Source organism: Mustela putorius, unplaced genomic scaffold (assembly GCF_011764305.1).
Source record: "Mustela putorius furo isolate JIRA1106 unplaced genomic scaffold, ASM1176430v1.1 tig00003974_pilon_pilon_pilon, whole genome shotgun sequence".
Lineage (NCBI taxonomy): Eukaryota > Metazoa > Chordata > Mammalia > Carnivora > Mustelidae > Mustela > Mustela putorius.
Window position 1 is genome coordinate 15181620 of NW_025422117.1, and position 13556 is coordinate 15195175.

The window sequence follows — 13556 nt, forward strand, 5'->3', positions numbered from 1 at the left end:
AAAAACTGAATAGTCAACCCAAAATTACACTATTACATACACAAATAGAAAATTCTTTCTTTCTGGTGTCTTCCCTCTGCTATAGGCACTGATGAGCCCACCATGGATGGTATGGACAAGCATGAGCCGAGGTCGATTTCGTTTGAGACTCATCTTTGGTTAGGTATACCTTGAATGTCCATTCAGTTCAGCCGGGAAACCTCATTAACATGGTACCAGATTTCTGCCTACTGCCTGAAGAATTCCTCAAACCTCTACTTCTAGGTATCATTGGCTTCTCTGGTTTCTTCTATTTTGACTTTAAATCTTAGCTCTCATTTTTAATCTGGTCTCTGAAATTTGAATTCCAATGTGAACAATTTGCCTTGTTTCTCACCTTTGTATTCCATCAAGACACTAGATTTATTATTTTCTTCCAACTCTATGAACACCACAGGTGTTGCCAAGGGAAATTTGATTCTTGTATCTTACCCACATGTAGGGAAGCTATGGCTATATCCTCTCTTTATCAGGCAGGCCCTACCCTCAATCAGTCTGGGTCATGGGTTAGAATGTGTTTTGGAAGCAGAGCAGCTGGTAACATAGAGTCTAGACCAGCTGCCAAAAAGTTAGGCTTGAATTAAAAGGTGAACCAAAAAGAGTATGGCCTGGGAGAAGAAACCAGTCTTGAGTTCTGTCTTGGCGATGTTACTGACCAGCTAGCTCTGAGATAGTAAATAAATCTCTTAACCATTCTGAGGCTATCTCACCTCTAAGAGTTGCTATGAAGAATAAATCATGTGGCCAGGGAAATGCCTGGAATGTCTGGAATGCCTAAACTGGACTCCACATGTCCATCCACTTCTGTCCCTCCTAAATGCCTGTGAGAAGAAGTTTTCAGAAAATACTGGCAGACCATATACCCTGGCTAGCCTGTGTGTTGTTTGTAGTTGTTTTAAGTACGTTTAACAAATTGTGTGTTTCAGTTCTTACTGAATATTCAGTTTTTTAAAGCACATTTCACACATGTCCATCTTAAAAAATAACCTCAGCAGAATATTAAAGAGAGATGCTTGAATAAGATTGACACAAAACATGGATTTGGGTGTGAGGCAGACCTGGTTTCACCAATTACTATTTGTACAACCTAGAGCACGCTTCATAACCCCTGAGTTTTCTCCTCTAGAAAATGAAGAATGGCAATGGCCAAGACTTGGGTTGTAGTATGGCTTTAACAAGAAAGTGAATCCTTTCAAAAAAAAAAAAAAGGGACACTATATTTCATGGATTTTCCATGTCCAAGAGAAGTAAGATCAATGCTACATATGTGAACCACATGTGTAATGTCCAATTTTCTAGTAGCCTCTTTAAAAATGTGTAAAAGGTAATAAGCAGAATTAATTTTATTTATTTTTACTTACTTTTAAATATTTTTTTATCTGATACAGAGAGAGAAAGCACAAGCAGGGGGAGCAGCAGAGGAAGAGGGAGAAGCAGGCTCTCCGCAGAGCAGGGAGCCCGATGTGAGGCTCGATCCCAGGACCTCGGGATCATGACCTGAGTCTAAGGCAGATTCTTAATGACTGAGCCACCCAGGTATCCCGTAAAATTAATTTTAATAAAATAGTTTATTTAACCTTACATAACCAAAATGTCATCACTTTGACATGCAAACAATATAAAAAGTAATGAGATATTATAAATTCTTTTTTTATGCTAAACCTTTAAAATTGATATGTATTTTATCATTTTGGAGTAGCCACGTTTCAAGTGGTCAATGCCACATGTGGCTAGGGGCTATCACATTGGACTGCAAAGGTCTAGGAGACACCTAGAATTTTATTGCCTCTCTTCTAATTAACTTACTTAGAACTCTCCTGTTGTTTTACTCCTAAGGTAGAATAAAGGTTAAAGTATATGTGTTTGTTGCATACAACATTCTGTAGGCAATATGATCCTGTCTTTTCACCTTCTGTGACCAGTCTGAGCCAGGCTTGTCAATTTTTAGTGGTGGTTCTCTTAGGGAGCTCTATGGTTACCTCAGAGTAGTTCATCATCAAAACCACTATTCAGATCCCTGTCCAAGAGCTGGACTTTGGATAAGACTCTTTTATCAGTCAAAAGACCACACAGAGTCTTTGGAGGAAGTGAAAATATCCCATGATATGGACCTTGTTTCTAAAGCCCAGAACTCTATTCACGAATTTGTTACTAATTCCTGTGAATAAACTATTTTCCTGTGAAAAAAAGTGAAACTATTTTCCTTGTCAATGACTGGTTAGGTGCAAAGAAGAAAAGGTTTTCATCAACTATACTGAGTCACCATCCTCTCAACCGCCTACATAAGAGAGGCCTTTCCCTCAGAAAGTGAGTTAGTCACATGAAAACCGCTAACTGTGTGGGTGACGTCAGCCAGAGAGCTGGGCACATACTAGGCAGTAGCTCACAGATGAATGTATGGAGCTGGCTACATTAGGGGGAATTTGAATTATCTGTTAAAATAATATGTAAAGACTTCATTACTTCAATATTGGTTTATTTAAAACAAGATGTAATTCAAGGCTATTTCTATGCTGTTCTTTAATTTAAAAAGAAAAGAATAAACCGAAACTTAGCTCATTCAAAATCTATTGTTTTGGTTCCCTGGGTTTCAAATTAGAGAGATTTTACTGTAAATGGAAAACATTGATCTTAGTCACTAGCTATCTTTCATAGTTCTAGAAAAGCTCATTCTCTGTCTGATTCCAATTTGCCTTTAATCCACTATCTGTACTATCCTCGTACAACTTGCACAACTCCTTACCCTTTCTTCATTTTGTGAAAATTTAATATTTATAGACTGTAATTTTAGGCTCTATTTTCTTAACAGCCAGAAACAGCATTCAGTTCAATCATTCCTTCCTCAGAAGGAAGCTTAATGTAAATTCTTTCTAATTTTTTTCAGATGCATAAGCCATTCTTATATCCCATGCCTGTCCTTGATTCAGAGATCTGCGTTCATTCCCTAGAGCTACAAACATTTTGAAGTTTCTGTAGAAACTGACTTGACTCTGGATGGATAAATTTTCACTCATTCAAAGATAAGGCTTCCTTTACCTGGGCTCAGGAGGAGACCCCAAATTCTTGCGAACATCATTCTTCTCCCCCCTGACTTCTTGTGGCTGACGTGGCCCTCCTTATTGTTTCTATTAAGAAATCTATCTCCAGTCCCTTACATGCACAGTGTCACGGCAACCCCCGTGTGAATCCTATTAGCCTACCACCCAAGGCAACTCTTCGCGCAGAAATGATCTACAATGCCCGAGGGAAAGCATCTTGTGGCAAAAGTCGCTGCAGCCCCAGCCCTCCAGTCATGGTGCTCCGAGCTGCTGCCCCTTTACCTCCAGCGATGGATCCATCCATCATTCCAGTGCGCCTGATCGTGAATGTGAGCCCAACTAAAGAAATAACAGTTTTGTCTATAAGGTTTTTTTTTTTTTTTTCCAATATGTGTGAATGGAAGGAGCATTAACTTAGCAATGACTCCTTGTGACATAGTGGAGGTGGGGAGGGGGAGGACTCTCAGATTGCCAGTTTTGCTAGTGTCATTCCCGGCCCATACCAATGTGATAGGACAGTGGGCTTTTATCTTTTTGTGATATCGTGGAATGCGGCAATGTATTAGGACTTGGAGTTGCTTCCAAAATCTAGTTGAAATGGAATCGCATTATAATTTGTGATTAGTGACCAAATAAGAAACATCCCTCTGGGGGAAAAAAAATAAAGCATACCATGCTTCCATGCTATTCTTTTTACTTTTCCATTTTGGAATACTTCCTTTCTCTGCATATAGTTCAGATGGCTAACAAGACCAAGGTTGCAGCTTATACGTGTGTAGCTCATCAATGTGCACTCTCAGTCACTGGCAGGACCCAGGGAGAAAGTGTGGCTAGGCGTGGATGGAGGCAAAATCATCACAGCTGTTCAGAAGAATGACACAGATGTGTGCTTGTGCAAATGGTAGGTCAGTGCCATCCTAAGTATGAATGAAGGAGTGTGTGTTGTATTCAGAATGACCGGCTTTGTTCTAATTATTTGATTTAAAGCTGATTACTCAATTTTTCTGGGGCTCACTTCAACAAAGATGTGACTTCAGTAACCCTTGTATACCACGTATATTACAGGCTTATTGTAAACAAAAAAATAAGATGAAACATATGTTATCATAAAGGACATTAAGAGAGAGATATATAATATATATATATATATATAATGTTAAAAGAGCACATTCCAGAGAGCCTGTCTTGCTCAAATCCCAGCGGCATTGCTTCAAAGGTCTTTCATCCATAAGTTAGGGTAATGAAGACTCCTACCTCATATGGTTTTTAAAAGAGTAAATGAAATGATATATAAGAAGAGCTTATAGTCCCACCTGATACATTGTAAAAATCTCATTTTAAAAACTCAATGAATGTTAGCTTCTTTAGTTGTGATTAAGGCTTTGAAAAGATACAGAATTCTTCACAAATTTGCATGTCATCTTTGTTCAGGGGCCAAGCTCATCTTGTCTGCGTTCCTCCAATTTTGATATATGTGCTGGCAAAGCAAGCATTCTTTGAACCACCTAAAACCCTGATATGGAGATCCTGAAGAATTGTTTGATTAGACCATAGGAAAAAGAATTAAGTCAATGGTAATGATATCCTATTCAATAGCAATAAATAATTGCCCTGATAACCCAACCACACTTTCGGCGGTGGAGACGAGGACCAATTCGCCATGGCTGCTTTTCAGGTTTATTTTAGACTTAAATACAACAAGTACTGTGGATTCCTTTTTAAAGCCAAATGGCTCTGCTGGAAGAAAAAAAAAATAGGTATCTTGATGGTCTAGTGTTGGCTATATGTTTTCTTAATGTGAAATGAATGTTTGAGCTTATTATACTAATATGAGTCTGCCATGTCCTAAAATTTATTACTCCAAATCAGTGGTGTTTGTGTCGTTACTAGTGCAGTTGCTGCTCAGTCCTGAAATGCATTCATTAGCTCCAAATGACAGAAATTGCACTACACTACAGTTTAATTTTTAAATTTTTAAATTTTTTATTGTCAGGCTGCCTGTTCTTCCTTTGGAACAGAATAATGAGATAATAGTTACGTGAAGAGTCGATGAAGATTTCACAGCATTGGGGTAATCTTCCTGTAAGCATGCCATGGTTTTTGCTCATTTTCAACTTGGTTCTATTCACAGTCTTGTGAAGACATCATACCTTTTCCTAGTATAATAGGGCCTCGTTTAGACAGTTTTTATCAATGAGATAACTTAATTGTAATGTTAGGAATTATCGAATTTATTCAAAATCTATCATCACAATGAACTGTCTGCTCTTTTAACTGTTATACTTTTTCAGTGTATCTTTTCTGCTTTTTTTTTTTCAATCCAAAAAGCTAAGTTTATAACAAGGCTAGAACTGCCTTGTTATAAAAATGAAGAGAGGCTGTGGTCGTAACTAGTCATTGGCATTTGCATATTATTCAGAGCCTGTTCTCCATCTACCGGACAAATATGTCTCATTAACATGCATTAATGCCTGATTTCCCTTCTGTTAAAGAAATGATACAAGTCTGTAGCATTCTTCACCCTCTATAAGAAAAATAAGCTTATCTATAAGAGGAAGTAAAGGCAATTATTTGGATAATGTAAGCCCATCTTTCTCAAATTGTCTTGTCTAAAGTAGTAGTTCTCAGTTGGGGGCGGTTTTGTTCCCGTAGATCACTTGGCAATGCCTGGAGACACCAGTCACTGTCGAGACTGGGGTAGGGGGGGCATTACTGGCATCTAGTGGGTGGATGCCAGGAAAGTGGCCAGTCATCCCACAATGCACAGGACAGCCTCCAGAACAAAATATTACCGTGATTTGGTCCAAAATGTCACCGGTGCCAAGGTTGAGAAGCCCTGGTCTAAAATATCTCAGTGCCTCCGTTATTGCATCAAATTGCTTAGATTTTGAAATATTCAGTCCAGCTTACTAAATCTCCACCTTCTTTTACCTACAAAGAACTGGACATACTTTTTTTTAAGGCGTCTTGCTTAAATATTGTTGATGTGTTGAGGATTTTTCTTAAAAAAGGATGACCCAAATGAAAGAAAAAGGTCTATATGCCCTTCCTTTAAAAGTGAATTTTTAATTATGAGAAGGAAGCTAAAGACGTGAAGCTTGATTTTTAGAAAGTATCTTTTCATTTAAAAAATATTCTACAGAGTTCTTTATTTTAGGGCTTTTCTTAAAGTCAGTGAGGTCAGGCAAATACAGAAAATATATTTCCCTTTTCTTTTAAAGTGCAATGCTTCTACCTCTTTAAACAAATGCATGCTGTGTAAAGACTGACAATTGAATCCTTTTATCTGATCTCTGAGTATTAGATGACTCAAAATTTAAGAAAATGCAAGGAACATTGACTCTTGGAAAAACAGCCTATATCATAGAAAACGCACACACAGAGATACAAATCAACAAAGAAACAAAACACCCTCAACCTAGGCCTTTTAGGAAAAGTAACCATATATTTATGGGAGGGGTGTGTAAAAGCACTTTAGTGAAGAGAACCAGTGATCGCAATGCATCAAAGTTAAGCGGTAGCGAGGTTATCACTCCGTGAAAAATCACATAAACATTTCACATATAAAATATTATTCATCAGGGCAAAACCCTCTAAGGGGTTGAGAGATAGCAAAGGTGTCATGAAACGCCTTTTTTTTTTTTTTTTTTAAAGAAAAGATGTATTCCACAACCGAGATGGAATCTGTGGTCATGTACTCGGTAAGAGAGGACTATAATTGAGAAGAAAATTAGCAAACCTTAAATATCTGCTTCTGCAATATCATTACCCATAAACTTGCCCTTTTTCCACCCTCTTTTCCCAAAAGACGGATGTCCCATATCTGAACTGAGGGAGATGTGTGCTTTCTAACAGCTAAATCAACAAGGTTTCACATGAGTAGTGCTGTGCGGTGTGGTTGACTGATTCCATGAAAAACTAATCATGTATTCATCATTGAGATCAAACACTTCCCAAGTAATTATCATCCAAGCCCACTCTGATAGGGCCTGAAGAAGTGGCACTGCTGATATAATCAGAGGCTGAGCAGAAGAGTTCTCTCGGCTTTTGTAAACCTTGGGTTGGAAAGCACAAATCGGAAATTGTATTTTATAATTAAGAAAGGTAAAGTTGGCAGGCTGCAATCAATTATTTCTATCAATCATAACCACTTAAGCTTGCCTGGTTATTTACTGGAGCACAGGTTTAAAAATTGACTTTTCATACGTGGTCTTTGAAACATTTTTTTTTTTTTTTAATGTGAGGGAAAGAAAAGCAAAACGCAAAGACATTTTTGAATTCAAATACAAGCCTTTTGTGTACCCACCCACTACAAAATAGCGTCATATCACATCTATGGCTTCCTTATTTTGAGCTGCGGTATTACTCTTTTTGAAAAAGGGCTATTATTATATTGAATTGTATGTCATTACAAAATGATTGCTTTCAGAAAATCTTATTTTGGCTTTATGTCTGTGATTATAAGTTTAGATGAAGATAAACAATGTAGAGCATTTAAATGGTTTACAAACTATTTCCACACACGTCACCATGAATGCTTCTTATGTGTCTGGTAATACATTGAGTGCTTTCCATGTGATATTGCATTTAATCTTCAGACAGCTTAATAAAAGAGATCAAGTTATAACCCCCACTTACGAATGAGGAAACCAAGTCATAAAGAGGCTGTATCTTGCTCAAGGTCACAAATAACAAGTGACAGGGCTGGGACATGACTCTAGCCCCGTGAGTTTCAGGCTAGAGCAGGCCTCCTTGACCTTTATTCAGACCAGAACAGGCCTTCCTCGTAGTGTTTGATCCTGGGGTGACAGTATTTTAACAAGAACTTTCTATATGCCAGAGGCTGATCTATGCACTTTATATATGACTGTTGGACCTCTCTGAAGCTTGAGTTTTTAATTTGCAAAATGGTTATAATAATCTCTATTTTCAGAGTTATGAAAATGGAGCTAATGTAGGTCAAGGCTCTACCACTGCGCCTACAGAGTATGGAGCTTTGTTAATTGACTTGTCGTGCATCCAACAGCCAGTAAACAAAGGGTCTGATTTACAAGTGGGCTGGATGCCAGATACAAGCCTGAGAGGCTGGCAGAAACGCTACCATAATTATTGCCACAATTACAAACCTCAGGTAATAGGCTCTTTGTAATAGATCATGCCAGCTTCTGGAAAATATGTGTAACTTCAAGTTTAACAAATTAAATCACATGTTTTGGTTCATAGTACAATGAAATGGCTTTGCAAGTCTAAATATTGGCATTTTGCAATTTCTTAAATGTGTACAGGCTATACATATTTTATCCATATTTCACATGTGTCTACTCATTGTTCAAGATTAAATGAATTTCCTTAATCTAGAGAGCTCATTTTATTATCCATTTTTAATTTTTTCATTTATCATTATAGAACATAAAATCAAACTCTACTTCCTATAACCAAGCTGATTATGTAATTCTTTTATCAAATTGAGCAGCATTAATTAACCATCCACTATGTGCAGGACACAGACAAGGTAACAACATATTTCTTACAAAACTGGGGTGTGTAGAATTGGGAGTTCTTTTGGATCGCCAAACTCCTAGGAGCAGAGAATAGAATGGTCATTGCCAGGGGCAGAGGGAGAGAGAAAAGAGGAGATGTTGGTCAGAGCACAAAGTTTCAGTTATGCAAGAAGAATAAGTTCTGGAGATCAAATGTATAGCACGGTGAATATAGTTATTGTATTGCATACTTGAAATTTGCTAGAGTGTGCCCACTAAATACATACACACACACACACACACACACACGCACGCACGTGTAACTATGTGAAGTGATGGATGTGTTGATTAACTTGTTTGTGGCAATTATATCACAATGTATGTGCACATTAAAACATCAAGTTATATACCTTAAGTATATACAACTTTGTCAATAACACCTTAATAAAGAAGGGGGGGATTAATTCTTTTTACCCAAGTAAAGTTCAATTCATTTATAGGAGATTAAAAAAATATATCCCTAGTTAGAAGGCTCCCCCTCGTCAGTGGATACAAATATTTTCTTCATGTTTCACTTATTCCTAATCTGTTGGGGAGAGAAAATCAGTTATTCATAAATCTTTGAAGAATCACCGCTGGCCAATGGAAACATGTGGATTCCCTCACAAAGTTCCTTAAAGTTAAACTGGGCTCCTTGAGAATGGCATCATTTCCACATATTTTACTGAGGTATCCTTTAAACTGGCTGGAGGTTATTTTCACCTCTTCACAAAATAAACCACTACTGATGGTCCTTCATTTCATTGAAAGTCATTCATTTCACTGCATTATCATCAAAGTTTCACATCCATGTAGCTCAGAGAGGAAATGGATTTCTTTGCTCATTAGACTGGCAATTGTTCTTCCTTTGCAGGCAGGATTTATACACTTGTATCATTGTTTAGGGACTTAACTTATTTTTCTTTGAGCAAGAAAGATTTTCCTCAGGCTATATTATGAAAATATGCCTGGAAGTATATTCATATCCTTCCAAGACAATATTGGTGTTGATTTCTTTAATTTTGATAAACATATTTTTTTTAAAGATTATTTATTTATTTGAGAGAAAGAGAGAGCACAAGCAGGGAGAGTGGCAGAGAGAGGGAGATGCATGTTCCCTGCTGAGCAGGGACTGCTCCCCTCCCCCCGCAACGTGAAGAGAGAAAAGAGGAGATGTTGGTCAATCCCAGGATGTTGGGATCATGACCTGAGACAAAGGCAAACACTTAACCTACTGAACTACCCAGGCACTCCTTGATAAACATATTTAATACAAAACAATAATGTTAATGTATTATTAGCAAGGTCACCACTTAGAATAATACCCCTCACATGATTGATACTAATTAGTTAAAATAATTTCAATTGCCATTACAGAGTGTATGTTTTAAAATGCCATTTTTCATTTTCATTTTAGATCTTGAACTGTACCTTTTAATTCCAGTTTTCTCCAGCTTTCTTTTTAGATGGGTATTTGTGGGTTTCAAAATATCTGAAAACAGTTCGGGCTTTATTAATGATCATCACACTTTATTAATGATCATCACACACATTTATTAATGATCATCACACAAGAGATGTGATGTGGTGATTGTTACTTGATAGAGCAGTACCTCTACTGAGTATCGGTAGCTGGTTTTACCCACGCACATTCATTGTATCTAACCACTTCTTTGATTCTCAAAAAATTTGCTTGCTATCATGATAATGAACAAAGGGAACCCCAAAGAAACACTGGATATATTTGTGACTCAGAAATTTTGAGAAAACTAATTCTTAGGCTCAAAGACCGTCATGAAGAATACTTTTGGAGGTATATATGCAGAAGAGCGACTTTATCTAAATTGTCCAAATGTTTGGCCTTGAAATAACAGAATTGTGTATATATATTTTTTAACATTTGAAGATTTCTATAAAAAGGAAATAATGTGCAAGATGAGAAATTTCTAGATACAGGATGATGGTGGCCAGTTTATCCTGGAGCCATGGCACAGTGAAAGCGCCAGATCTTGGATGAGAAAAGGACCAGAACATCAATGCCATGGCTGTGTAATGTCTGTGTAATCTACAAAGGAGAAGTCGATGGGTCTAAAAGCGTTTGGGAAAGTAATTCCATGAGCCAGTCACTTTCAGTTGGGCTCTGGAATACTGCAGAGATTGTGTGTAACTTTTTTCCGTAGTAGTATTCTCCTCTGCTCATCTAAACACTGATAATTTTCCTTAAAAGTTAATGTAACCCTCACCAACCTGTGAAGATAAAAAGGTTGTTAGAACTCTCATTCTGGGTACGACCTGCGGTATTTATGCTTGTGTACATATGGCTTTGTGAGTGTCTCATCTGTTTAATTCTTTTGAATGACAACTCAAGGCTTTAACTTCTTTCAATTTGCTTTCTACATTTACTTTTTTTTTTTTTTCCCCCTCAAAACCATTTAACACTGTAGCTCTGGTTATGGTAGAATTGCTGTGTTTTCTCTGAGGTGCTCCCAAGTGTTCCCTTTCATTACAGACACCTGCATCACTGAAAACACAAGAGATTGGTCTAGGGCTGTGGGGACCAACTAAAAGTAAAAGAAGACATACAATAAGGAAAGATTGAAAATCTTCATATGTCAGAAGAAGTACAAATGGTAGATTATGCTCTGGGGTATGAAAGACGCTTTTCAAGAAACAGAAATACAAAAAAAAAAAAAAAAAGCAAGGGGTGGGGGTGGGGGCAGGGAGAATCTTTTGGATGTTGCTAAACTGGGAGACCCTCTAATGCAAAATATGAACAACAGAACAGGTTTGGATCACAAAGAACATACATATAGAAAAAGGGGAAAGGTGCAGGACTGCTGAGCCAAAATGGTATAAAACACCTGAGTCAACACAAAACAGGCTTTAGAAATATCAAGATGATGGGGTAGAGTGCAAAGCAGCAGTAAGCAAGAACAAGCAGAAGCATCACGCGGCTTTCATCAAATGACACACAAACGTAGCTAGAGGTTTCTGCCTCGATTTTGAAGAAGTCATTTTTGCTTTATCAATTCATTAATTAAGACTTCATTTTAAAAAATATTTTTCTACTTTCTATTGAGCAAAAACACATTTCTTCTAGCAAATGGTGAGTTTATCAATTCATTCATTAAGACTTCATTTTTTAAAATATTTTTCTGTTTTCTATTGAGCAAAAACAAATTTCTTCTAGCAAATGGTGAGTAGCTGTTCAGCCGGTGAATATTGAATCTAGTTATTGGATGACATTTTAGTTGAGACTCTATGGAGATTTTTACTTTTCATGGATGCCATTCGGGGATATTCAGATCACCCCACTTAAGGGATAAATTCAGCCCAGTGAAATAGGATCTGAGGATACTTTAAAGCTTCTCTATATTGGCTTTGCAGAATTCAGGGAGGGCTTTCTCATGCAAGGAGCTTGAGGAACAGCATTTCTGCCAACGGGGGGCTTCCTTACCCATTTATTCACACCTTTCAAAAACGGTATCTTAATTTAAAAGCTGTCATTACAAATTGGAAAGCAAGATGAATAAATCAACTCATCAACCCACGTTGCCAGATACAGTAGAACATTTGAAGGCCTATGTGAAATAAATAGACACAGGGAAGTCTACATGACACTAGGAAGCTTTCATTACTCTTTGGAGCTGTTGGAAAATAAATCCATATAAATCATACATCTTCATGGTAAAAACCACCTGCACTGTAGTAAGTACTCACCAGAGTAAAGCTGAACAGTCTTTTCTTTTTTTTAAAGATTTTATTTATTTACTTGAGAGAGAGACAGTGAGAGAGAGCATGAGCGAGGAGAAGGTCAGAGAGCGAAGCAGACTCCCCATGAGCTGGGAGCCCGATGTGGGACTCGATCCCAGGACTCCGGGATCATGACCTGAGCCGAAGGCAGTCGTCCAACCAACTGAGCCACCCAGGCGTCCCAAAGCTGAACAGTCTTAACAGAACTGCTTTTGCATTTGATTTTAGCCCTGGCTTGCCAAAATAGAAAGCAAGACAGGACAACCTCCCCCACCCCCAACCACCCAAGAAAAAATATATATATAGTTTTTAGCTGCCTCTTTTTTTTAAGTAGGCATAAGTAATGTGCGGGTGACTCACTGATAAACACGGAAAGTTGTCTCTTCAGAAGTAATGACCTCTGGTTTCTGTAGGTTAATATTAACCTCAGTAGGCATAGTTCTTAGATGGCACTTTTTTTCCCCCCCAAAGGAACCTCAGTTCAAAACCTTTGATGTTTTTAGATCATCTGCACACAAAATCATGATCTTTCACTGATGTGCATTAAATTTCATCTATGACTAAGAAATACAGAAATGACTTGGTTTAATTTGCACAATACTAGGTCCTAGTGACAGCTGGTGTTCGAGCTTTACCCTTTGGGGAAAGCAACATTCAGACTTGAACAAGCTAAGTAAAGCATTCTCTTTAATTCTGGGCTTTTTCCACATATTCCGTTTTTATGGGGAGAGCAGAAAGTGCTAGTTTTCAGGAATGCATTTTGTGCAGCACTAGAATTTCATTTTATTAAGATTCTACATAGCTCTTGGTATCTGCAATGTGTTTTACTGTCTTCTATTGGCAATTATTTAATTAGATTAAATGATGATACAAAAGCTTCATCACTGGGGTCACTCTGCTGCTCAAATGATCGTTCCTGAAAAGATAGAATATAAAATAGAAATTGCATTGAATTCTTTAATACTTATGCAAGCCAAAAAAAAGCTCCATTTTTAAAATAACGGTAGTTTGTTTTATGACCTATGATAATTTTTTTAAAAGATTTTATTTATTTATTTGTGAGAGAGAGAGAGAGTGGGAGAACACAAGCAGGCAGAGGCAGGCAGAGGCAGAGAGAGAAGCAGGCTCCCCACTGAGCAAGGAGCCTGATGTGGGACTCAATCCCAGGACCCTGGGATCATGACCTGAGCCAAAGGCAGCAACTTAA

General features: G+C 37.6%; 1 non-coding gene across 1 annotated transcript; it reads right to left on the minus strand.

The window, feature by feature from the left end:
• Positions 1-4463: 4463 nt before the first annotated feature.
• Positions 4464-4566, minus strand: LOC123389481. The gene has a single exon (XR_006604072.1). It is a non-coding gene; the product is annotated as a U6 spliceosomal RNA (small nuclear RNA).
• Between the last annotated feature and the right edge of the window lie 8990 nt (positions 4567-13556).